The sequence below is a fragment of the Bos taurus genome, chromosome 5 (genome assembly GCF_002263795.3).
Source record: "Bos taurus isolate L1 Dominette 01449 registration number 42190680 breed Hereford chromosome 5, ARS-UCD2.0, whole genome shotgun sequence".
Classification (NCBI taxonomy): Eukaryota; Metazoa; Chordata; class Mammalia; order Artiodactyla; family Bovidae; genus Bos; species Bos taurus.
The window spans coordinates 2108946-2135680 of NC_037332.1; the positions used below are offsets into that span (position 1 = coordinate 2108946).

Sequence of the window (26735 nt, forward strand, 5' to 3'; positions counted from 1 at the left end):
TGAGTCTTTGTAAAACAATTTGTATTTTGCATATTGGAGATGCTATGAGCACTGATGCTATCTGTATCATGCTGATGATATAATGTTGATGATTTGGGTTTGAAATTGTTTTCCAAGGAAAGGAAGAATTCTGGAGAGGTGGGCTTAGTAATGTTCATTTACTGGATTTTATTTGTATTAGTGCTCTGTGATGGACTTTCCCACTTTGCTTTCCCAATCTCTAGGCCATGAATTTATACTTGGTGCATATACTTTATATTGTTATTGAAGTTTTTTTCTTAGTTTGATTCCTAATTTCCTAGATGACGTGGCTTCTGAGTCTAATCATCTGAATAAGCCTTAGGTATAAATAAGTATAATTTCCTTCCCACAAACATTAATGATATATTTTATTCTTATAAGTCTATTGACCATTTTTGGTGAGTCGTTTCCATATTTTTCAGTCTTAATTACACAGGGACATTCATTGTGTTAATTGTTTACTGAATGTAGTAGAAAAATGAAAATTTCATATATGACAATTATTTGGAAGTAGATTGAAATCAGCTAGGGTAACTTGTGTTTTCAGATGTCCTAGGTATTATTTTTAAATATATTTCAGAATTTACACTAAAGTTTAAATCTTTCTGTAATTCCTACTTTATTAATTCTTATTATCAAACATAACTGGAGGAGAGAGTGAGTGGCTAAAAATTTCTTTGAGGCATAAAGATGTGAATCAATAATGGTTCTCAAGAGTAACTTTTAATTCATATTTGTTCAGGCATGACTCAAAGTTTTTACTTCAATGTTTCTCTTTTTATATTCCATCTTAGTAGCAGTATGTAAGATAAATACTTTCATGGATGATTGAAAAATATGTGATACTTACTTGAGAAATGCCTATTTACTTTTGTAGATAAATGCATATTTAAAATATTTAAAAGCTTCCAATTGCATATAAAATTTCTTATATAATGTTTCGTGGCTCTGATGACAAAATACAGCACAACATCTTTGAATCTGTATCTTTTCCTATGCAAACTTCTTTCTCTTCCAGCTCTGTTAGAAAAAGTGAGCAAAATGGATTTTTAAAAACTTTCCATAGAGATTGGTGAGTTGATTTTTCTATCTTTTGAGGGGAAATTGGAATGATAATAGAGCAACTTTCGTCAGAAGTACTCAAAGTTTTTATATTGCTTCATTAATCCACATACCAATAATGGGAAAACATTATTGTCCCAGTATTCAGGTGAGAAAAAGAAAGAATCAAGAGGTCTTCTTGTTTCAAATCAAGTGCTGAGTCAAAGGTCAAGCCTATAAAAGTATTTTGTCTTTTGTTTTTTGCTTCCAAGAAGCATGGTTGTCCCCTATGCATTTTGTTGCTAAAAAAGAAGATACTTCAGTAAGTGAACTGAAAGTGAACATTGCTCAGTCATGTCCAACTCTTTGTGATTCCATGGACTATATAGTCCATGGAATTCTCCAGGCCAGAACACTGGAGTGGGTAGCCTTTGCCTTCTCCAGGGGATCTTCCCAACCCAGGGATCAAACCCAGGTCTGCTGCATTGCAGGTGGATTCATTACCAGCTGAGGCACAGGGGAAGCCCAGACACTTCAGAACAGCCTCTTTTTAAAAAAAGTTAACAAGGAAGCACAATGATAATGATGATGAGCAAAAGTTACTTTATTTTCTTGGGAAATAGAAGTAGACATACTGCTATTTTGACTTAAATCTGGCCATGTGCTATGCTGTTTGTTGAGTCACTTCAGTTGTGTCTGACTCTTTGCAACCCCATGGACTATGGCCCACGAGGCTCCTCTGTCCATAGGATTCTCCAGGCAAGAATACTGAATTGGGTTGCCATTTCCTCCTCTAGGGGATCTTCCCAGGAATCGAACCCATGTGTCATGTCTCCTGCATTGGCACATGGGTTCTTTACCACTAGCACCACCTGGGAAGCTCAAATCTGTCTATGTAAACACTAAAGTGAGGGATGTGAAGTAACTCTAGAGAAAAGCAATTTTGTTGTCCAAGAAGTAATCAGAGAAGAGGTATTTAAACAAATCACAATTCAAAATTGTAGTCAAAAATCTGTGTAGAACTCTTTGGATGGAGACTTAAGAATGCATAGATGTCAAGAGGGAGGGGATATATATATATATATATATATATATATATATATATATATATAGAGAGAGAGAGAGAGAGAGAGAGAGAGATCAGCCCTGGGATTTCTTTGGAGGGAATGATTCTGAAGCTGAAACTCCAGTACTTTGGCCACCTCATGTGAAGAGCTGACTCATTGGAAAAGACTCTGATGCTGGGAGGGATTGGGGGCAGGAGGAGAAGGGGAGGACAGAGGATGAGATGGCTGGATGGCATCACTGACTCGATGGATGTGAGTCTGAGTGAACTCCAGGAGTTGGTGATGGACAGGGAGGCCTGGCGTGCTGCGATTCATGGGGTCGCAAAGAGTTGGACACGACTGAGCGACTGAACTGAACTGAACTGATATACACACACACACACACACACACACACACATATATATATATAGCTGATTTGTATTGTTGTATGGCGGATACCAACACAACATTGTAAAGCAATTACCCTTGAGTGAAAAAATAAATTACATGTGAGAAAAGAAATAAATGCAGGCAAAGGTAAGACTCAAGTCAACCAGTACTAGCAAAAGGTTTTACAATATTCATTTCTTTGAAAAGAAACAAAAATATAGATGTTATCCAAAAAAAATCAGTAGATGAACTAAGAGGAATGGAAAAATAACTTCAAATAAAAGTCTGACAGTATAATCAGTATTGGAAGAAATCAGATTTGTCAGAGGAAAGATGTTAAAGGATATGCAGCAAAAAGTGGAAGGAGAGGTGGATGACCAAGGATGATGGTAGAAATCATAGATGACATTCGCTGAGCACTTCCTACAACCACACTGTGCTTTAAATTTCATGACATACTGTAAGTTGGATGCTATTGTTATTTCATTTCAGAGATGAGAATTCCAAAGAGATGCAAGGTACCTCAGGTCATACATGAATATAGAAGAGCAGCATGGACTTAAATGAAACAAATCTGAAAGGTAGAATCCAGATTTAAATGAAGGTTTTTCAGAGGAAAAAAAGTGCTAGTAATACTTGAAAGGGCAAAGTATGTTTGGAGCAAGCAAATAAAGGGAGTGGCTGGTTTCCTGGGGACAGATGGCAAGAAGAAGAGAAAATTTTTCAACTGCGTTTCTTCCTTCCTCTTCTCAATGAAGGAAAATAATCCTCAGACCAACGAGAATAACATTTATTAAGAAAAATTAGACATCCCATCCTACCCCAAGCAAGTTTAACCTTATAGTGGAAGGTGCATAGGCTTTGGAGTCAAGCAGAACTTGAACTTCGGTCACTTCCTTGCTTTAAAACTTGGGCAAGGTATTTAACCTGAGTCTCAGTATCTTGCCAGGCAGGAGACTCAGGTTCGGTTCCTGGGTCAGGAAGATCCCCTGGAGAAGGGAATGGCAACCCACTCCAGAATTCTTGCCTGAAAAGTTCCATGGACAGAGGAGCCTGCTGGGCTACAGTCTGTGGGGTCACAAAGAGTCAGACACAACTTAGCAACTGAACAACAAGATATTTAACCTGAGTCTCCGTATCCTTACACAGTAATTAGGAAGAACACAGTAGCTCCTGGAATTTAGGAGATTAAAGGTGATAACTAATATGAATTAAAAGATCTGGTAAATTGTAGCCAGGTCATCTATTTCACATTCCTTACATTTCCTTCCCAGACCTTGATGAAGCGTGTTCCAGTAAATTGCAGCAGAATCTGCTAAACTATTATGGGAATATCTTTGGAAATTCATGGAAAATAAGAATGGAAATGGTCCATTTTCCAAAGAAGCAAAAAGACAAATTAATAAAGCCACAACCAACAAATCAACAAATTTTAAAAAAGATAGCAATTCTAGAATGCATTTCTAGAGACTGCCACCACAAACTGTAGTGGAGGTTCTTACTATAAAGAATTGCCCTTTCTCTGGCCTCTACCTTCTGCTACATCTTACTCTTACTTGACCCTATCAGTTGATTCAGATCTACCCCACATTCAAAGGTCAGTTCTGAAACAGGTTGGATATAATTAAGGAGCTCTAGCTTAGAACTCTGAAAGTCAGGATCCAGGCAGTCCATCTCTAAGTTTGGAAACTGCAGCCTTGTCCTATGTTCTTGATTCTTTATCTGGCAAGACACTCCTAGTATCCTAATTTTCATAGGATGAAGGTAAGGAGCTGAGGGAACAACCTTTGAACAAGATTGGGACTTACAATGGAAGGTACAAACTGTTTACATAGACAAGTCCAAGGCACTTGGGACCTCTCTGATCCAAGTCAGCATCAGGTACAATGGGTCTGCACGGTAAGATACATAATAGATTCTTATTCAGAGTAAGGGGAACTTGAATAACTTCCTGGAAGCAGAATTTAGCTCTAGAGAAAAGGTCGTTAAAAAAGCCAAGGGGATTAAGGCACCGTCTAGATAGACTCAGTTCAGTTCTACCTGCGATTATTGCATACAGCTAATCACACAAACTGGCCACAAGGAAGATATGTAGGGAGACTCTACATTAATTCCACATGTACTGAGGTTGTCTCCAGCTTTGGGATGTCAGATCACAATCTGCAGTGGGGAAGCAAGTCCTAATATACTCTTAGGCTAGGTTCTCAGCTTGATCTCAGGGCTGGGCATGGCTCTAAGCCTGCAGGTGAAGACTTGTAGTACATGTGGCATGGTTCCTGAATGCCAGAATAATATACCATATTGGATCTTTTTTTTTTTTTTTATCAGACTAACATTGGGATTAGCATAGTTTTTATACAAAATATGAACTTGAACTAATGTCAAGTTATCTGTATTGCATAACAAATTAAATCAAACTCAGTAGTACCACACACCCATTTGCTGGGATCATGGATTGTGTGGCTTGTGTCTGCTCCACAGTTTCTAGCTGCAGTTGGGAAATTCTGAGGTTGGGGTGATTGGTAAGCTTCTTACACCTCTGATAACTGGGAGTGGGCGGGAATTGAAGCTGTGTCTGAGATCAAAGCTTTGACTGATGACACGCCTGTACGTACATGTGATCTCTAAGTGGCTTGGCCTTGTTACTGCACAACAACTGGTTCTGAGAGGTAATGGATTGAAAATGAACGCATGGAAAGAACGTTCCCAGAGACCAAGGCAGGAACTGTAGGGCTTCCTCTGACCTGGTCTCTGAAGACACGAAGCATTATTCTGCTATGAAAATTCTATGGGTTATAAGAGAGTCTTAAAAGCCAGCCTAAGGGAAGGTAACCCTTAGTGGAAAGAATTGAAACATATGAAATTCCTTAAAAATTTATTGATTTAAATAATTTTGCCTATGTTACACATAATAAAAAGAACCCTTTTTTAAATTAAAAAAATTATGTATTTGTTTTAACTGGAGGCTAATTACTTTACACTATTGCAGTGGTTTTGCCATACATTGACATGAATCACCCACAGGTGTACATGTATCCCCATCCTGCACCCCTCCCGCCTCACTCCTCTCCCGTCCCTCTCGGGATGTCCCAGTGCACTGGCTTTGAGTGCCCTGTTTCATGCATCGAACTTGGACTGGTCATCTATTTCACATATGGTAAAAGAAATCTTTTACACTAAAAAAATAAAGCCAACCCAGATTCAAGGCAGGGGGAGATTTGAGAGATCACACCATGGAAGATCCTGAGGGATAGGAGACATCGCTGGGGGCGTTTTTTGAAAAATGCCATCTAACAACGATGTGCTGTTTTGGTTAATTTGTTTGTTTGGTTGATTTGGTTTTGTTTTGCTTGGACAATGAGTGAAGTGGGAAAATCTAGAGCAGTCTTTACGTTATTTTCTGCTACGTATGTAAGGTTTTTAAGGTTCATTTATGCTGGTGATGGCAGTTCAGTTATGACTTTTAATTATTAATTTTTTAAATATAAATTTATTTATTTTAATTGGAAGCTAATTACTTTACAACATTGTATTGGTTTTGCCATACATCAACATGAATCCGCCACGGGTGTCACATGTTCCCCATCCTAAACCCCTCTCCTACCTTCCTCCCCAGGATGATTTGGGAAAAGGGCATTGAAACATGTATAATATCATATATGAAATGAATCGCCAGTCCAGGTTCAATACATGATACAGGATGCTTGGGGCTGGTGTGCTGGGATGACCCAGTTACTTAAAAGCTGCATTACTTCAGGGTATTTTTTGTAAAATCTAAGATAGGTATATATTCCAATACTCTATTAAATGGAAATGTTGTGTAAACCAGAATGCCAAATATTTTATGTTACAGAGACAACAGATATATATATATCTACTCTTATTCCTTAGTATTGACATAGATTTATTGTTATAAAGTCTTGTGTCTTTTTCATAGCTACAATGATTCATTATCTCTCATCTTGGAAAATTGTTTTAAAATATTCTGAGGCTGCTACTGTTCACCTTTTATATTGTACTAAATTTTTATCTCTAGAAATAGTTTCTTTTTCAGTTGTGATTTTATGGTTCTGATAATAGTGACAAGGGTAGGAAATCTTGCCAATTTTATAGTGTACTTTGAAACAATGACAGGAGTTTGAAAATTGGTTAACTAGCAGTTAGCATCATGTTGCATTGGAAAAGGCTAACATTCATTACAACTACTACCATTTAATCTTTGCATTCCCTATACAGTCTTCCAAGTCTATATTCATTAGCAGTGAAAGGTAACTGTGATATAGTTAGATAACAGTGCCAAGTGGTTGAAAGATTTTGATTAGCAATCTGTCTTTTTAGTTCTTGCCAGGGATTTATTCTTGGATTAAGGTAGGATTAATTAAAAAAAAAAAAGAAATTATGGCCTCATAACTGAATAATACAAAATGAGATTATTTCAATATTGTATCTTCAAAGACAACTGACTGTTTTCATTTAACTCTTCCGGGTATAAACTGCTTTATGGAGAAAAAACATATGTATTCAATAAGTAAGTTATTGTATTTCTGTAATGTTTTTGGTTTCTTGACTCCCCAGGTGAAATTAAACTCACTTAAGTTGGTCCTCAAACTTCTTGAACTCTGGCATCATCCTCATTTCCAAACTGGTTTTTCACAAATCTCCTTTAGATTATCTTTCCCTAGGGTAAGGCTAGGCTTCCCTGGTGGCTCAGTGGTAAAGAATCCATCTATAATCCACCTTCAAGAGACTCAGGCTAGATTCCTGGGTTGGGAAGATTCCCTGGAGAAGGAAATGGCAACCCACTCCAGTACTCCTGCCTGGGAAATCCCAAGGACAGAGGAGCCTGGTGGGCTACAGTTCAGGGGGTCACAAAGAGTCAGACATGACTTAATAACTAAATAACGACAGAGTAAAGCTACACTAAGTTTTCATGATTATGGTCTTCATTTTTCTCTTTTTATATATACACTCAAAGTCTTTTTCATTTGAGATACTTTTTTTCTCAAGATCACCAATCAGAAATCCTGCTTGATTTTTAGTTTCTGGTCTCCACTCACAAAATAGGGAGCAAAGTCTAAGAATCTGACACTAAGGTGATTATGATAAAGGTGATGTGTCCACCACACTCTGAGAACTCTGCTTTATGGACTGTGGTAGGCAGAATGCTGCTGCTGCTAAGTCGCTTCAGTCGTGTCTGACTCTGTGCGACCCCATAGACGGCAGCCCACCAGGCTCCCCCGTCCCTGGGATTCTCCAGGCAGGAACACTGGAGTGGGTTGCCATTTCCTTCTCCAATGCATGGAAGTGAAAAGTGAAAGTGAAGTCGCTCAGTTGTGTCTGACTCTTCGAGACCCCATGGACTGCAGCCCACCAGGCTCCTCCATGGAGTAGGGTGCCATTGCCTTCTCCGTAGGCAGAATAATGGTCCCTTAATGATGCCTTCATCATTATCTCAGAAACATATACCTATTGTATGTTAAATGGGAAATTAAACTGAAGATAGAATCAAGGCTACTTGATTACTTAAATAGGGAAATCGGGACTTCCCTGGTGCTCCAGTGGTTAAGACTCCCTGCTTCCATTGCAGGGGGAAGAAGTTGAACATCTGGTCGGGGAACTAAGATCCCGCATGCCAAATGGCATGGCTAAAAAGTAGCAAGTAAGCAAGCAAAGTTGGCTCATTGGAAAAGACTCTGATGCTGGGAGGGATTGGGGGCAGGAGGAGAAGAGGACGACAGAGGATGAGATGGCTGGATGGCATCACTGACTCGATGGACGTGAGTCTGAGTGAACTCTGGGAGTTGGTGATGGACAGGGAGACCTGGCGTGCTTCGATTCATGGGGTCGCGAAGAGTTGGACACGACTGAGCGACTGAAATGAACTGAACTGAAGAGTCATCAACATTAAGCACAAAATGTTCATAGTGCCTAGGTTTATTCTACGTTAAAAATTGCTATATTGTTATATCTGTCACAAGCTTGTCAACGAGAAAGTACCTCTAAACAACAACAACAAAACTAAAAAATGTAACTGTGATATGAGCTTTTAGATAAACTATTAATAATAATTATACTGTAAAATATCTGTCTATAACAGTCTTGATTGAAGGCAGAGGAGAAGGGGACAGCAGAGGATAAGATGGTTGTATGGCATCACTGACTCGATGGACTTGAGTTTGAGTGAACTCTGGAAGTTGGTGATGGACATGGAGGCCTGGCGTGCTGCGATTCATGGGGTCGCAAAGAGTCAGACATGACTGAGCGACTGAACTGAACTGAACTGAAGCAAACAAAAAATAGGCAAATCATCCTGGATTATCTGGGTGTATTGTGTGTAATCCCAAGGACCTTTAAAAGTGGAAGAGGAGAGAAGAGGAGCAACCCGAGAAGGAGGTGTGGCAAAGGAAGCAGTGCTCGTAGTTTGGCAGGGGAAGGACTAGACTTGCCCGTGCTGGGTTTGGAGATGAAGGAAAAGAGCCATCAGCCAAGAAAGGCAGGTGGTTGCCAGAGGCTGAAAAAGGCAAGGAAACAGATTTGGTCCTTGTATTGGTTTCCTAGGGGTGCTGTAATGAAGTACTGTCCACTGCATAGTTTAAAAGGACAGACATTTATTCCCTCACAGATCTGGAGGCTAACAGTCCACATAAGGTCTCAGTGGGATCATGCACACTCTGAGACTCTGGGTGGTCTTCCCTTTGCCTCTTCCTACCTTCTGGTGGTGATGGTGGATCTCGGGTGTTCCTTGGCTCGGGATGCAGCTGCATCACTGCCATGCCTGCCTCTCTCATCTTCTCCCTGTGTGTCTCTGTCTTTATGTAGGATTTTCCTTTTCTGAAAATACAAATCATATTAGGGCTCATATTGATGACCTCTTCTTAATCTGTTTACATCCACAAAGACCCTGTTGTCAAGTAAGATTTCATTCATAGGTACATGAGTTAGGACTTTAATATACCTTTTCTGAGGGGATCACAATTCAACCCATAACACTCTTACAGCCTCCAGAAAAAAACCCGAGCACTTCCAATACATTGCTTTTAGCCTAGTGAGACCCAAGATAATCAGTTTGCTTTAAGTCATTATATTTGTGGTAATTTGTAACAGTAGCCTCAGAAAACTAACCCAAGGGACTAACTGAAACCCTATCTTATGTGTGAAGTCCCTTGTTTCCCCTTGCTAAATTCCATCTCTTCTTCCCATACTAACTTGTACTAAAATATACTTTCCTAAGTAAATTTTAACCCCTAATCATCATAGTCAAAGCTATGGTTTTTCTAGTAGTCATGTACAGATATGAGAGTTGGGCCATGAAAATGGCTGAGCACCGAAGAATCTATGCTTTTGAATTGCGGTGTTTTATAAGACTCTTGCAAGTCCCTTGGATTGGAAAGAGAACAAATCAGTCAGTTCTAAAGGAAATTAACCTTAAATATTCTTTGGAAGGACTGATGCTGAAGCTGAAGCTCCAATACTTGGGCCACCTGATGCAAAGAGCTGACTCATTGAAAAAGACCCTTGACACTGGGAAAAGTTGAGGGCAAGAGGCGAAGGGGGTGACAAAAGATGAAATGGTTGGGTGGCATCGTCAACTCAATGGACATGAGTTTGAGCAAGCTCAGGGATATAGTGGAGGACAGAGGAATCTGGCATGCTATTAATATAATCCATGAGGTCACAAAGAGCTGGACAGGATTTAATGACTGAACAGCAACACTAATCCTTTCCTTGTTACTTTGTTACGCTTGTATCCCTCTAATTCTAAAGTTGTTGAAGGAAGAGGCAATTGATTATTCATCTTTGTACCTCCTTGAGTAACTCACAGCCTGTAGCCATTCAATAACTATTTAATAAAAGAATGTTAAATTCTTTTACAGAACATAGTTGCTATTGTCATAGTGTCAAGGGATTCTCCTCAAACAACTATGTTTAAAACTAAAATGAGAGAGAAGAAATCTAAGAAAGGAAAAAAAAAATCCTTTAAAAATTTACTATAAAACCATTTTATAGTAACTTTTGAAGTTACTATAAAAAATTTACTCCTCTAAGAGAAATGAAAGCAATACTGGTCTTGTGTTTTACATTAAATTTTATTGTGGATTTAGAATATCTTGATCCACAAAAGCAATTCAATATGCATTTTGTTGTTGTGGTTAGTGTGGCTCAGACTCCCCAGATGCTTTTCAAATGTAGCTCAGAAAGTGCTGGCACTCAGTGGACCAGCAAATTCATGTTTTCCCTTAAAAAGCTATACTGGATCTGTTTTGCTTCTTATTTGGGTTAATTTCTGCAGCCAGTGCAACTTGTGTATTCCTGGTTAAATATGCCTACAATATATAGTCACTATCAAACTTTGTTTTATAGTTCCCAACTGTTCCATAAGGTATTTAATGTTTTAAAATTATAGAAGAGCTTGAGCAAGCTGGACATGTAGAAGAGTTTGAGGCAGTTTTTGACCAGATTGTGTGTGTGTTAGCTTTGTTTAGTTTAGCAGTTGTGCTGTTATCAAGTCAATTGGGTTTCTATAATTTGCCTTCAGTTAAGACCCTCACTTCATGACAGCTGATGGAAAGCTCTTGAAAGAAGTTATTACGAGCAAGACTGAAAATAAACGGAAGCCAGGGCTTTTCCCTGGCCTCAGGTCTCAGGGAGACAATGATCTTTTGTGCCATGTTTCTGTTCCATCCCTAGTGAAAAGCGACAATTTAAGAGGAAAACATTGACACTGTGCTGTATTATTAATGGAAAGAATATACTTATTTGTTTTTATCGTCTAATTTATTTAACTATTGCTTTTTACTTTGGATCTTGCCATACAATTGGGCTCATTTCCTATATTGTAAGGTTATACTCAAAATTCTTCAATCTAGGCTTCAACAACCAAGAACTTCTAGATGTACAAGCTGGATTTAGAAAAGGCACAGGAACCAGAGATCAAATTACCAACATGTGCTGGATCATAGAAAAAGCAAGGGAATTCCAGAAAAATATCTATTTCTGCTTCATTGAATACACCAAAGCTTTTGACTGTGTGGATCACAACTGTGGAAAATTCTTCAGGAGCTCGGGATATCAGATCTCTTTACCCGTCTCTTGAGAATGCTGTATGCAGGTCAAGAAGCAACAGTTAGAACCGGACAAGGAACAATGGACTGGTTCAAATTGGGAAAGGAGTATATTCAAGGCTGTATATTGTCACCCTGCTTATTTAACTTATATGCAGATTACATCATGCAAAATGCTGGGCTGGATAAAGCACAAGTTGGGATTAAGATTGCTGGGAGAAATATCAGCACCCTCAGATATGCAGATGATACCACTGAAATGGCAGAAAGTGAAGAGGAACTAAAGAGCTCTTGATGAGGGAGAAAAAGAAGAGTGAAAAAGCTGGCTTAAAATTTATCATTCAAAAAACTAAGATTGTGACATCTGGTCATATCACTTCATGGCAAATGGAAAGGGTGACAGATTTTATTTGCTTGGGCTCCAAAATCACTGTGGACAGTGTCTGCAGTCATGAAATTAAAAGATGCTTGCTCCTTGGAAGGAAAGCTATAACAAACCTGTGAAAGTGAAAGTGAAGTCACTCAGTCGTATCCGACTCTTTGCGACTCCATGGACTGCAGCCTACCAGGCTCCTCAGTCCATGGAATTCTCCAGGCAAGAGTACTGGAGTGGGTTGCCATTTCCTTCTCCAGGGGATCTTCCCGACCCAGGGATCGAACCTGGGTCTCCTGCATCCCAGGAAGATGCTTTAACCTCTGAGCGGGTATTAAAAAGCAAAGTCATCACTTTGCTGACAAAGGTTCATATAGTGAAAGCGATGGTTTTTTTTTCCCAGTAGCCATATACAGATGTGACAATTGGGCCATACAGGAGGCTGAGTGCTGAAGAATTGATGCTTTCAAACTGTGCAGTTGGAGAAGACTCTTGAGAGTCCCTTGGAAAGCAAGGAGATCAAACCAGTTAGTCCTGAAGGAAATCAACCCTGAATAGTCATTGAAAGAACTGATGCTGAAGCTCCAATTCTTTGGTTGCCTGATGGAAAGAACCAACTCATTGGAAAAGATGTTGATGCTGAGAAAGATTGAAGGCAAAGGAGAAGGGGACAGCAGAAGATGAGATGATTAGATAGGATCACCAACTCAACAGATGTGAATTTGAACAAACTCTGGGAGATAGTGAAGGACAGGAATGCCTGGTGTGGTATCATCCATGGGATTGCAAAGAGTTGGACACAACTTAGCAACCGAACAACAACAATGGATCTGTAACAAATAAACCATGCTTGGTGCTATGGATAACAACAGCAATAGCCAAAATTTTTATTGAAGAAATTAGGAAGCTCAGGGACTATTGGAGTTTCTGAAGCTTATAAGTATAAAATCAGAGGATTTAGAAAAGAAAAGTAAGATACCAAGTGTTCATGCCAGATAAACACTTATGATGAATCAAATGATCAAGCTAGTGGTATGGATGGAGCTAACATTATTAAGGAATCATTTGCTGTAGCGTGAAGTAAATGCAATACATGGCAAGTGAATCTCATACATATAACCTCTCAATAATTCAAGATATATATGGTTTTAAAGCACATAGGGATGTATTATTGGATATATCCTAAATAAATACATACTTGATTAAAGAAATAATTGCATTGGCACATGCTATTTTCTCATTGCTGAATATAATAATAAAAATTTTAATGTATTTTAATGAACAAAATGCCCACATAGAAATGAATAACATATACATTGGGCTTTCCTTCTCTATAAGTTTATAAAGTTCAATCTTTTTTCTTTTTTTAATTAAAGTATAGTTGATTTGCAATATTGTGTTAGTTTCAAGTGTACAGCATTGGGATTTAGCTTTGTTTCTTTTGTTTTTGTATTATATTCCATTTTAGGCTATTACAAGACATTGGGTAGAGTTCCCTGTGCTATATAGTAAGTTTTTGTTGCTTACCTATTTTATGTACAGTAGTTTGTATCTGTTAGTCTCATACTCCTAATCTGTCCCTTCCCCTCCCCTTGCCTACTTGGTAACCTTAAGTTTGCTTCCTATGTCTGTGAGTCTGTTTCTGCTTTGTATATGGGTTCATTTGTATTATTTTTTAGATTCCACTTATAAGTGATACATTTTTTTTCTGTCTCTGATTTATTTCGCTAAGCATAATATTCTTTAGGTGCATCCATGTTACTACAAATTGCAATATTCTTTTATGGATGAGTGATATTCCTCCAGGTACCTACCCATCTGTCTATCCATTTATCTACCTCACATCTTTCCCATCATCTGTTGAGGAGCACTGGATTGCTTCCATGTCTTAGCTATTGCAAATAGTGCTACTATGAATGCTAGCATATTTGGGATGCACACATCTTTTCAAATTAGAGTTTTCATTTTTTCCAGATATATACCCAAGAATGGAATTGGTGGATCATATGGTAGTTCTATTTTTAGAACTTTGATCACTCAGTAAACTAAAAGTGAATTCTTAGTTATTCATATTCCATAACAAACAACTACTGAATTCTACCTGCTGCTGTTGCCTGAAAGTAGCCATAGAAAATATGTAAATGCATGGATGTGGCTGGATTTGGCCTTAGAGGCTGTAGTTTGCCAACCCCTTGATCTAAAAGGTGGGATAATCTGGAGGACAAGGCTCTTTCTCTAATTTTCATATGAGTGTCATGGTGCCTGGGGCTTCCCCAGTGGCTCAGCAGTAAAGAATCCGTCTGCAATGCAGGAGCTTCAGGAGACATGGGTTCGATCCTTGTGTTGGGAAGATCCCCTGGAGGAGAGCATGGCAACCCATTGCAGTACTCTTGCCTGGAGAATCATGGAGCCTGGTGGGCTAGAGTCCATCAGGTCACAAAGAGTGGGGCATGACTGAAGTGACTTAGCACACATGCACGTCATGGTGCCAGAGCTGAAAGGGGACTGACGTATGTTCACTTCTTGAACTTTCTCTATAACCCTTTTGCCTCTCTGCATCCTTTCCCTAGGGTCCAGCCTCTCCTGCTCAGCTTTTGGGTAGAGCTGTAAGGCATTTCCTTCTGCCATATTTCACACTGTGTAGGATGATTTCCTGTTAGTATAGCTCAGGGAGGATACCATGCCAGAGAACTTATTTTCTTTCCCTCTTTCTATCTCAATGCCAATTTGCTCCATCTAGATCCCTGGCTTTTGTGTGCATGTGTATGGGAGGGGTTGGGAAACATTAGGGAAGAACGTCCCTCAGTAGGATGTATCACTCTCCCACATGAGTTTATGCACCATTATTATAATGCAGATAAGTCTAGCATGAATTGATGGCTTTTAATATATTGGCCTAAACTATATTTAATATGTTTTAATATATTCCACAACACCAAGGGAGCATACTAACAAATAGAGCTCTCTGATGATAGGGTGGTCTGCTATCTGAGATTGGGAACTCCCTTTCCCTTTATCTGTTCATGTGTAGCTGGGTGGCAATATGTTTGAAATGTTGTGGAGGCCATTCTCTTATTAGGTTAGAGATTAGATAGACTGTTGATATCTAAACCCCATAGCTGGGGTTGAGGGACCGGGGGTAGGACCAGAAAGATCACAATCTACCCCTTTGGACTTTGATTATTTGAATGTATTGCTTATTCAAAATATAAATAAAGCTTTTTAATTAAAAAAAAAAACACACACACACAACTCTGCCATATTGGCTATGTCCAAATGACCTGGAGAACTTGGAAAAGCTCATATTCCCTATCTCATACCTCCAGAAATGCAGTAGATTGAGGGTGGGGTCAAGTGATCTGTCTGTAAAGCTCCAAATCATTGTTAAACCTCTGACAACATAGAAAGTTTAAAGAAAACAATAAAAGAAAAATAAAACAGTAATCCCAACAGCTAGATAGTACTGCTGTTAACATTTTGGGTTAAATTATTCTGCATATATTGAATTAATCTTTACATATTTAAGTTGCACGCTTTATAAAATTTGTCTTAATATATTAGGCATATATTATATATTTACAAGTCAATACATAAGAACAAATATACCAACATGGAAGTTTTTGAGACAACCACAGGATATTGCAGGATTTGGATGCATTAAATTATTCAACTAATTTTATAAATTACCATTATAAAGAATGTGATAGGTGTGATGGTGAACATTCATGTGTGTGTGTATGATTTCTATATATATATACACGTTCCCTTTTTATGAAGTGACATTAGTTTTTTTTTTTTCATATGCTTTTAATGCTTTTATTGAGATGTGTGGGTTTTGTCCTTTATTTTATTGATATGGTGTCCAACATTACTCGTTTTTGGATATTACACCAACTTTGCATTTCTGGGATAAGTCTCATTTGGTCATGGTATATAATCCTTTTTATATATTTATGGATTTTGTTAACTTGTATTTTGATGATATTTGTGCCTGTATTTATAATAATTCCTGTGATTTTGATCTCTTGTCTGGTTTTGTTGTCATGATAACATTGGCCTTATAAAATGAATTGGGAAGTGTTCCCTCCTCTTCTATTTTTTTGGAAAGAATATTTGGTGAATTAGTATGAATTCTTTAAACTCTAGTCCAATAAAATTCAGACTGCTTTGTGGGAGCAATTTAGAGGCCAGTCTTGGAGGATTGTTTTGACCCTTGAGGGCTCTTAGCTGTTTCTTTCTCTGATTCTCTCTGGCAAACAAATTGGCCAGTGGTTTAGTTTGTTGCTTTTATGTAGCTACAAGCCTCCTTTTAAATGCTTACTAGCAAAATATCCATGGTTTCTTAGAGTATCTATAGATTTTTATTTTTGTTCCTTCTGTTCCAGATAAAGAAATCTATGGGGATAACTTCTCAGTAGCTCATGTGTATAGCCTGTCTTTGCCATAGGTAAAATCTCTGAGCCACTGTTTTGGAACTGGGCATGAAGACTATGCCTTGCTTCTCTCGGAGTAAAACCTCTGCTTTATGAAAGTGGCTCCAGGCCGGCGCAGGAGCCTCTAGTGTCCCGGCCTGCATCTCCCAGCCCGGGCCCTCTGCCCAATGAGAAACCTGAAGCCAAGGCCCCTGGGGCACAGTGTTCTCAGCCTGCCATGCCTGAGGCAGTCTCTGCTGCACAAGTGGGGGCTGGATATGGAAAGGAAGCTTCTGATCTCTTTTTGTGCAGGCCTGGGCTTTAGTCTCTGCAGTGTGGGGCTGGGGCTGGGGAGAAATGCTGGCTACCTTTTGCTCTAGGAGAGACTGTGAGTGGGAGCTGGTGGGAGAGCGTTTCTGAGCCCCATTTTTTGGGTCGTGGGTGACACAGTGGAGCTCCCGTTATGGTGACCTGGGGACAAGAGTGAGTGAGGGAGTGACTGTGGCTCAGGTGACTCACACCCTTCTTCAGATCAGATCAGTCGCTCAGTCGTGTCCGACTTTGTGCGACCCCATGAATCGCAGCACGCCAGGCCTCCCTGTCCATCACCAACTCCCGGAGTTGACTCAGACTCACGTCCATTGAGTCAGTGATGCCATCCAGCCATCTCATCCTCTGTCATCCCCTTCTCCTCCTGCCCCCAATCCCTCCCAGCATCAGAGTCTTTTCCATGAGCAAACTCTTCGCATGAGGTGGCCAAAGTACTGGAGTTTCAGCTTTAGCATCAGTCCTTCCAAAGAACACCCAGGACTGATCTCCTTCAGAATGGACTGGTTGGATCTCCTTGCAGTCCAAGGGCACTCTCAAGAGTCTTCTCCAACATCACAGTTCAAAGCATCAATTCTTCGGTGCTCAGCCTTCTTCACAGTCCAACTCTCACATCCATACATGACCACAGGAAAAACCATAGCCTTGACTAGACGAAACTTTGTTGGCAAAGTAATGTCTCTGCTTTTGAATATGCTATCTATGTTGGTCATAACTTTCCTTCCAAGGAGTAAGCATCTTTTAATTTCATGGCTGCATTCACCATCTATAGTGATTTTGGAGCCCAGGAAAATAAAGTCTGACACTGTTTCCACTGTTTCCCCATCTATTTCCCATGAAGTGATGGGACCGGATGCCATGATCTTTGTTTTCTGAATGTTGAGCTTTAAGCCAACTTTTTCACTCTCCACTTTCACTTTCATCAAGAGGCTTTTGAGTTCCTCTTCACTTTCTGCCATAAGGGTGGTGTCATCTGCATATCTGAGGTTATTGATATTTCTCCCGGAAATCTTGATTCCAGCTTGTGTTTCTTTCAGTCCAGCGTTTCTCATGATGTACTCTGCATATAAGTTAAATAAGCAGGGTGACAATATATAGCCTTGACGAACTCCTTTTCCTATTTGGAACCAGTCTATTGTTCCATGTTGAGTTCTAACTGCTGCTTCCTGACCTGCATACAAATTTCTCAAGAGGCAGATCAGGTGGTCTGGTATTCCCATCTCTTTCAGAATTTTCCACAGTTTATTGTGATCCACACAGTCAAAGGCTTTGGCATAGTCAATAAAGCAGAAATAGATGTTTTTCTGGAACTCTCTTGCTTTTTCCATGATCCAGCGGATGTTGGCAATTTGATCTCTGGTTCCTCTGCCTTCTCGAAAACCAGCTTGAACATCAGGAAGTTCACGGTTCACATATTGCTGAAGCCTGGCTTGGAGAATTTTGAGCATTACTTTACTAGCGTGTGAGATGAGTGCAATTGTGCGGTAGTTTGAGCATTCTTGGCATTGCCTTTCTTTGGGATTGGAATGAAAACTGACCTTTTCCAGTCCTGTGGCCACTGCTGAGTTTTCCAAATTTGCTGGCATATTGAGTGCAGCACTCTCACAGCATCATCTTTCAGGATTTGGAATAGCTCAACTGGAATTCCATCACCTCCACTAGCTTTGTTTGTAGTGATGCTTTTTAAGGCCCACTTGACCTCACATTCCAGGATGTCTGGCTCTAGGTCAGTGATCACACCATCGTGATTATCTGGGTCGTGAAGATCTTTTTTGTACAGTTCTTGTGTGTATTCTTGCCATCTCTTCTTAATATCTTCTGCTTCTGTTAGGTCCATACCATTTCTGTCCTTTATCGAACTCATCTTTGCATGAAATGTTCCTTTGGTATCTCTGATTTTCTTGAAGAGATCCCTAGTCTTTCCCATTCTGTTGTTTTCCTCTATTTCTTTGCATTGACCTTTCTTACTGAGAACTTAATAAATTTTTTAAAAAATAAATATTTTCCCACTTGTTATATATCTTTTGTTGTTGTTGTTCAGTTGCTAAGTCATGTTCAACTCTTTGGGATCCCATGAACTGCCCTGAGCCAGGCTTTCCTGTTCTTCACTGTCTCCCAGAGTTTGCTCAAACTCATGTCCATTGAGTCGGTGATGCCATCTAACTGTCTCATCCTCTCCCTCCCTCTTCTCCTCTTACCCTCAGTCTTTCTCAGCTTCAGGGCCTTTTCCAGTGAGTTGGCTCATCTCATCAGGTGGCCAAAGTATTGGAGCTTCAACTTCAGCATCAGTCCTTCCAAGGAATATTCAGGGTTGATTTCCTTTGGGATTGACTGGTTTGATCTCCTTGCTGTTTAAGAGATTCTCAATAGTCTTCTCTAACACCACAGTTTGAAGGCATCAGTTCTTTGGCACTAATATCTTTAGGGCATTTCCAAAATTTTGTTTTATAGTTTTTTTTTTTTTTTTTTTTCTGCTCTGTGCTTGGCTTGCAGGATCTTAGTTCCCCAGCCAGGGATGGAACCTGTGCCTCGCTCGAGTGGAAGTGCTGAATCTTAACCACTGGACCACCAGGGAAGTCCCTCAAAGTTTTTTATGTTTATTGTTTCCATCATTTTCATCAGCTTTGGTTTGTTGAAGGGTGGATATGAAAGCTCCTCATGCCACCATTCTGGAAATCTTTGGAATCATAGATTAGATCAGTTCCTACCGAAATTCCTGCCAAAAATAAATGTCTTTCAATGATTCTCATGTTGGGGCCAGTTTGGGGGAACCATGGACACAATGACCTCATAGGTTCTTTCTAGTACTGAGATCCCCCATTTTAATGTGTACCTCTGTACCTCTTAACTTCCAGGCCACATCAGTCATGGGAAGAACCAAAGGCTCTGGTACAAAACAAAACAACAAAAAAGCCAATAACGCATTCTGCCTACCCAGTCATTCTGCATCCCCCGCAGCCTCAAACAACGCATTCTGCCTACCCAATCATTCTGCATCCCCCGCAGCCTCAAGCCAACAACGCATTCTGCCTACCCAATCATTCTGCATCCCCCGCAGCCTCAAGCCAACAACGCATTCTGCCTACCCAGTCATTCTGCATTCCCCGCAGCCTCAAGCCAACAACGCATTCTGCCTACCCAATCATTCTGCATCCCCCGAAGCCTCACACTTTGTGGGAGTGAATCCCACTTCTTCTCTCCTTCTGCTGTCCCTCACGTTTCTTCCTCTGGGAGGTACATCCTAACTAGAGCCGAAGAGAAAAAGGAAGATGTGTTCTTTGGACTACAGAACAAGGGCGACAAATTTAAACAGCTTAGGTGCCTTCATGGGTCAAGTGAGTGAGAGGAACTGGAGAACTCACTGAAGTGAGCTGCAGATGATGTGTGCTTAAGTTGCTCAGGTGTGTCCGACTCTGAGACTCCATAGGCTGTGCCCACCAGGCTCCTCTGTCCATGGGGTTCTCCAGGCAAGCACACTGGAATGGGTTACCATGCCCTCCTCCAGGGCATCTTCCTGACCCAGGGATTGAACCCAGGTGATATGAAGTGAAGTGAAGCCGCTCAGTTGTGTCCAACTCTTTGCGATCCCATGGACTGTAGCTTACAAAGCTGCTCTGTCCATGGGACTCTCCAGGCAAGAGTACTGGAGTGGGTTGCCATTTCCTTCTCCAGGGGATCTTCCCGACCCAGGGATCGAAGCCAGGTCTCCCGCATTGCAGGCAGACACTTTACCGTCTGAGCCACCAGGGAAGCCCCAGATGATATGCCACCCTTTAAAAATTCTTTCTTATCACCAGAAGATTGTTTCTAAATGGATGTCATTCCTGTCATTCTTCATGACCATTATCCATATCTGGTAATCGGATAAAATTAGAAGCCACTTTGATAATTCCTTTTCACAAATGAATGAAAATCTTCCCTCAAGGTTCAGCAGCTTATCTAACTAATCTTGTAGGAATGGATCTTTATGATATCAGTTCATTAGTGTTGGTGGTCTTTTGGGTTGAGAGATCCCTGTTTTGGGTGATTAAACCAAATTCCCCTAAAATGGGATTAAAAGCTATTCAGGAATGAATGATTCTTGACTTAATCTCTCCTAAATGAGGTTATTACAGGCCGCTTCTAATTTTATGACATTAATAAAGTTATCAGGCTTTTCTTGTGCTCATTCAAAATGCACTTGATTTAATTTTGTGGATACAATACTTGAGTGGAAATAGAGCCATAGTTGGGCATACATTTTTGGTCAAAATTTCTCCAACTCCTTGTTGTACTGTGCTCTGAATGGAGTGGTGTTAGGAATTCTTTTCATGGTTCTTTTGGGATGCAATGTAAGAATTTATTATTATCAGCTGTTACAAGAGAAACATATAATTTTGAACTAATGACCTGATAGGTAAAGGAATAAATAGCTGCAATATAAAAACCAAGTTCCCAAGGACATAATTATGTTATTACTAGCAAACAGAGAGTTTCTGGTTCATTAAATAGGAAAGGCAAAATATAAGTATAAATGATGGAAGGTGAAAATTTAATTTTTTACTTGTTCACATATTTTCCCCTATGACCAATAAAAACAAGAGAGAGGTTTTTTGTACTAAATGAAAATATAAACGATGAAACCTCTCTTAAAATCAGGGCCATGTGTCTATCCTCAAGTGTTTTATTATGTGAAATTTGACCTTTATTGAAAGAGCATCTCTGTTTGATGATAATTGATGGTGCTTTGAGTGAGAGTTTATGGCAGTACTTCTACTTATTAAAAATATTTTCCTTAAGGTGAAGATGCTTCTTTTTAACTTTTGTCCTAGCTTAACCTTTGAAAATACCCTGTCGGTTTAGTTGCATTTATAGATTTAATTAAGAAAGTGTGGACCTCTTCAGGTCATTAATAAAAATATGGAGTATGACCAGAATTATTTCTAATCCAGATGATTCACCAGCTTGTTTAACTGAATCATCCACTCTTCCTTTTTGTCATGTTGGCTTTTTGTTTAGTTTGATGATCATAATTCAAACCCACTGAAATTTTAAAATGCTTTATATATGAAGACATTATCCTAATTACTTCACTGGAATTATTTCGGAGGTGCTACTATAAAATAATGATGTTTTGTTTTGTTTTGTCAGGCACACGCCATCTGCTAGGCTTCCCAGGGTTCCTATGGGGTCAGGCTCGGTAATGAGACATGGCTGAGGTACAAGTGTTAATGCTCCTTTTAGTAATATTCCTAGAGAATCAGTCCAACATGCCCTACAGAATCAGGATATTCAAAAGTTCAGCAAAGTTGAGGTACTGAAGAAAAGAGAGCTATTTCTCTAAACTCTCTTGTTCTCTGGCTTCTAGAATCACATTCTGTTTGACACTATCAAGAAAGGATCAGGACAGGTCAAGTATAATGCAGTGTGAATTCTCTTCTTAAGTGTCATAAACATCCCTGTAACCCACACAGATTCTATTATTTTAATGTGAAATTTTAGCATGTAACTGCTATCATCTATGTATTAGCTTTATGTTAGTATCTCATTAAATCAACACACCATGAAACATACTGTCCATGATCTGTTTTCTGATATTTGTAATTTTGGCTTAAGGATGACCTATTTAAGCTAAACACTTATATCACTTTGCTTCTGAGGAAGGCAGTAGAGTATCGGGAATAAAAGCTAGACTGTTTGGGCACAGTTCTCAGTTCTTACCTGTACTGCTTACTGGCTATAATATGATCTTGGGCAAGTGAATTAACCTCTTTCACTTTCCTTTTATACACAGAATGATAATAGTACCTTCCTCTGAATTTGGGTTGTCTGAGGGTTAAACAAGTTAATACGAAAAAAGCACTTAGAAGGTTGCCAGATGGCAAGTGAGCACTTTATGAAGTAATTATGACTGTGCCTTCTTAGAACCTCCCCTAGCTCTAAGTCAGTCCAGAGTCCATCCTTCTCTGGCCTCCTGTCACCCATTTCTCAGCTGCATCTCACATGGTAACACTTCATGTAGCAATGCAGGTGTCCTTGAGACCTCTGTAATTTTTGTCCAAAAACATCAAATAAGAAAAATATTAGAAGTCAGAGGCAGGCAAGTTTTGAACTACTTGGTATCTCTTTCTGCCGATATGGTTTGATAATTTTTATGGACTACAGCATGGTAAGAATCTTCAGAAGTCCACTTTTAATTCATCTTTATACACACACAAAATTGACTCTTTGATTTACATATATGCCTTTGAGAGTAAGCTGACATCTGACAAGACTTGAGTTTTGAACAAACTGTTTCTGTTTTGCAGAGGGATCAAAAAATATATTTATCTCTTTAAATTCATGTTAATAATTCTAGATAAGATGTATTAAGCATGCATTACATGCAAACGCATGTACTGACTTATTTTAACTTTATAACAGTCCTATGACATGGGCTTCCCAGGTGGCACTGGTGGTAAAGAATCCACCTACCAGTACCGGAGACGCAAGATACACAGATTCAACCTCTGGGTCAGAAAGATCCCTTGAAGTAGGAAATGGCAACCTGCTCCAGTATTCTTGCCTGGAAAATTCCATTGGCAGGGGAACCTGGCATACGACAGTCCACGTGGCTGCAGAGTTGGACTCAACTGAGCAGCTGAGCATGCATGTGACATGTATATACATATTATCCTACTTTGACCAAAACAGGAACTGAGCCTCAAAGAGATTAAGCCATGGCGGTAAGTGGCAGGTTCAGGATTCAGTTATAGGCAGCCTGACTCTGGTATCTGAGTCTAGACCCCTCCACTGGTCTCTTAGTGGGAGCTACTGTGTGCTGAAAACATCAAAAGTAGATCCCACTCAGTGCAGTGTCTGTCACAGACGGATATTTTGTATTTGTTAATAATGGCAATCGGGACCTCCATTATTAGAACTCAAGTTACTTTAACTACAAAGGGTAGTGTGTACAGCAAAATGGATTTTAATCAAGGAACTAGTAACAATGACTCAATAAACAATATACACTTGCTGATGTTTTTGGGGTGAGGGATATTCATGTTTGTTTTGACTTTCTGAAATGAAGAAAATAAGGATGAATTAGGGAGGGTCAGAACACTGTCTTACTCAGTTCCATGAGTTGTTGCTTCATTATTATTTTTAACAGTGGAAAGTAAAATTTCCCCTCCACCCCATCCAAAACCCTTCCAAATCCACTCCATAGTAATTGTTATCAGTTTTGACAGTATTGTAGAGAGAGATACCATTTTATCAGTTCATATTTACCATATAGTCTATCAGCAACTTTGTTATCAGTTAATAATATATTCTGAGATTATTCTATTTTTTCCTTTAATTTTTTTTTGGAATATAATTGCTTTACAATGTTGTGTTAGCTTCTGCTATACAAGGAAGTGAATCAGCCATGTGCATACATATATCCTCTCCCTCTGTGTTGTTGCTTTAGATTTTAGTATATGAAAGGTGATAAGGTTTATGGAAAAATCATCAACAGAGAGAAGTTAACCTCTTGCAGTTCAGAGTGGCTATGCTGTAAGAGGTACTTCCAGCTTTATTTTGGTTGTTGCTTTTCTTTTTTAATTGACACTTGCTCTTCCTCTCAGATAAACAGGTTTCCGTTTTTCATCATCGAAGTTATGTAGTTGTTTGCAAGCAAAAAGATAATTTGTTGTTTGGCTGAAGCAGAAATAAAATTGCCCGATGATTACTGTTCAATTTTCCCTTCATTCCCGTTGCTTCCCTCCCTCCTGCCCCATGATGACTGACTTTCTCTGTCTGCAGAAGCCACCTTTGATGAGTGTCTCTGGATAAGGCAGTTCATCATTGCTCTATACAGGGCGGTTGACATTGAGCAGGACAGGCAGGGAAGGGAAAGAGACAGGAGGTGTGGGAAAAGTCTGATGAGAAGTACAGTTTCCTATTAATCCTCCTGGAGAAGGAGAATCTCTTAAAATCTCTTTAAGTGGTTTACTGTTATAAGAAGCATCATAAAATATAAGTTATACCAGGTTTAGAGTTTAATGAAGAGAGCTGTTATAGGTGCATTCTCATTTCCAATGAACTAGAAGCTATTTCATTCCTGTTGATGTTCTTAGGCCAAATTCATCATGTACATGTTGAATCAAATCACCAAATTACAGCAATAAACAAGATAATAAAGCCAGTGCTAGCAAGAAATAGAAAAGAGCAATAATAATTCAGAGGCAGTGTTTGAAATATATATAAAAAAGATATGTTAATTTGCATGAGTCCTCTTCTTTTCTGCCACCCATTTTCCTTGAGGAGCTTGGGAGCAATAGACTAGAATTCTCTAGAACATTCCCTATAAACACTAAGCAGAAGATTGGGTGGCTTTATCAAAGCTGTACATCTCTCTCTCTTTATATTCTTTATAATGTTTGAGGTGTGTTTAGGACAATGTTCTATCTGGCAAAGAAGGTCTAGTTCTAAGTGGTGCTGAGATTATTAGAGATTTATGTGTTGGCATCTTGCCTCATCAGACTCCTCCATAGGAGATTTATTAAGGTGTGTGATAACTATAATTCATGACGGCTTTTAAATGTCATTAAGACTTTTCATTCAGTCTGAGTAAAATAATTCTATTACCAAGCCATCTTGATGGAGATCCTCATTGATTATGTGATAACATACAAAGGAGGTTTCTACTCACAAAGAGGAAGCAGAGATATCTGGGTAAGTCTCACCTATCTGGGCTTCACCAATGGCACAGTGCCAAAGAATCCCCCTGCAGTACAGGAGAGGCAAGAGACTCGGGTTCAACCCCTGGGTCGGGATGATCTCCTGGAGGAGGAAATGGCAACCCACTCCAGCATTCTTGCCTAAAAAATCCCATGGACATGGGAGCCTGGAGGGCTACAGTCCAGGGGGTTGTGAAGAGTTAGACACGACTGACTGTACATGAGCCCACACTTACCTACATAAGTTTGCAACCTCTGGAGGATTTGGTGCTGTCCTTTCTTTACCACATAGTCCCTCCTCAGCCTACAGCATCTGGCTCGTATTCCCAGCAGTCCATTGAAACTGCCTGGCAAAGGCCAAATCACCAAATCCAGTAAACACTTTCCGGGTACTTACTGAACGTCCTTGCTGCATTTGGCATTATTGATCCTCCTTTCATTGCTGGAACTTTGTTTTCTCTGCTCGCATGTTTCCTATTTCTCCTTCTACTGCTTTGATTAATGTTTGCTGGATCTCTTTTCGTGGATTATGACTCATATTTTTTGCCACAGATCCAAACAGAATTCAGCTTCCCTGCTCCCCATTTTGCACCCTCACCAGACCCAGTCTCTTCCCATGTATTTCATATCCCAATTGTTTATACTCCTATGTAGGGAACTGGCCCTAACGCCATCAATATGAGGAGAGGATTCTCAGATTCCTCCATCTTGTGTCCGTATTACTCCTCTGATTTTAAGTCTTAAATAGTCCTTAATTCTATCCTCTCTTCCACAGTTCTGTTAATATTACACAACATAGGGACTCACTGGTCACTAATTTTCTTGCCTTCTGTCATTTCCGCTTGAGATCCATCATTCAAACAAAACGTAGACAATTCTGGGATGCTATTCTCCTGCCCCCTCCATCGGTTTTCCATTGCCTCTAAGATAAAATCCAACTTCTTAGCCTGACATGAGTCAGGGCCCTCCGTGATGTAGCACTGACTGCCGCTACAGCTTCACGTCCCCATGTTCCACTACGTCTACTCTGCTCTTGGGTTGGCCAAAATGTTGATTATGGATGTATGGAATGATTTTTTTTGGCCAATCCAACACAATACTGGGTTTCCCAGGTGGCGCTAGTGGTCAAGAACCCGCCTTCCAATGAAGGGTACGTGTAAGACATGCTGGTTCGATCCTGGGTCAGGAAGATCCCCTGGAGGACGGCATGGCAACCCACTCTAGTATTCTTGGACAGAGGAGTCTGGCGGGCCGCAGTCCACAGGGTCTCACAGAGTCGGACCTGACTGAAGCACTTAGCGCGGCATGGCAACACAATACTACCGGAGAGCTTTCTTCAATATATACTATGAGCTTCACCCTTTGTGTCTTTCTCTTCACT

General features: G+C 39.8%; 1 protein-coding gene and 1 long non-coding RNA gene across 2 annotated transcripts in view; one reads left to right on the plus strand and one right to left on the minus strand.

Annotated features, from left to right (window-relative positions):
• Window positions 1-26735, plus strand: part of TRHDE (thyrotropin releasing hormone degrading enzyme) — a 448987-nt gene that overhangs the window by 187376 nt on the left and 234876 nt on the right. The window lies entirely within an intron of this gene.
• On the minus strand, window positions 893-22847 carry LOC132345232 (uncharacterized). The gene is made up of 3 exons (XR_009494434.1): window positions 22374-22847; window positions 9209-9330; window positions 893-1041 (listed from the first exon to the last, which is right to left on the minus strand). It is a non-coding gene; the product is annotated as an uncharacterized lncRNA (long non-coding RNA).